The following is a 1031-nucleotide window of genomic DNA, read 5'->3' as shown; positions in this document are numbered from 1 at the left end:
TAAAGGTGTGCACCACCACCAACCTGTGCCCTTTCCAGCTTTTAATTGCCCCTGACATTCCTTGGTTAGGGGTTTCAAAATTCCAATCTATCTGAGCCAGGGCAGCAACACCTATAATCTCAGTACTTGGGAAGTACAGGCAGGGCAATCAGGAACTCAAGGACAGCTTCACCTACATAATAAGTTCTGAGGCTAGCCTGAGCTATATGTCAACATGCCTCAAATAAAATAAACCAAAACAAACAAACAAAAAAAAGGTAAAAAAAATTCTAACCTCTGACTGTATCTTTAAATATACATGTACATTTCTTGGCCAGGCAGTGGTGGCTCACTTTAATCCAGCACTCGTGAGTCAGAAGTAGGTGGATCTCTGAGCTGCAGGCCAGCCTGGTCTACAAAGCTAGTTCCAGGACAGCCATGGCTACACAGAGAAACTTTGTCTTTAAAAAAAAAAAAAAAAAACCCAAAAAGGTGACAAAACACAACAAAAGTCCAGATCCATTATTAGACACAGCACAGAGATTCTTGGGTTTGCCTTGAATATACTAACTTAGATCTTCTGGCTTCGTTGTTATTATTTTTAGACAAAGGCAAATTTAAAGCCTCTCAAGATCCCCCCTCTCCAACCATGGGAATAAAAATAGCTAACACTTCATGAATTCACATGCCATCCTTGCAGAGAGGCCACGCTAATCTTCTCTATCATTCCAATTTAAATATACTGCTGCTGAAGCAAGCACTGATGGCAAGGCCTCCTTTCTTTTTCTTTCTTCTTGTTTTCCTTTTTGATTTCTTTCTTTCTTTCTTTCTTTCTTTCTTTCTTTCTTTCTTTCTTTCTTTCTCAGGAGATTGGCTCCTGCAGTCCAGACTCATCTAAAACATCATGTAACCAAAGATGACTGAACACCTGATGCTCCCAAGTTACAGTATGCACCACCACACTCAGGTCATGTGGTACTAGGAACTGAACCTAGGGCTTCTGGCTTGCTAGGCAAACTCCCTGTTAACTGAACTACATTCCCAGCCCCTGA

General features: G+C 41.2%; 1 non-coding gene across 1 annotated transcript; it reads right to left on the bottom strand.

Moving 5' to 3' along the window:
• Positions 1-636: 636 nt before the first annotated feature.
• On the bottom strand, positions 637-739 carry LOC113833808. The gene has a single exon (XR_003481957.1). It is a non-coding gene; the product is annotated as a U6 spliceosomal RNA (small nuclear RNA).
• Positions 740-1031: the final 292 nt, after the last annotated feature.

The sequence above is a fragment of the Cricetulus griseus genome, chromosome 2, assembly GCF_003668045.3.
Source record: "Cricetulus griseus strain 17A/GY chromosome 2, alternate assembly CriGri-PICRH-1.0, whole genome shotgun sequence".
NCBI lineage: Eukaryota > Metazoa > Chordata > Mammalia > Rodentia > Cricetidae > Cricetulus > Cricetulus griseus.
The sequence above is the reverse complement of the archived record's forward strand: the minus strand, read 5'-3'. Positions and strand labels throughout refer to the sequence as shown.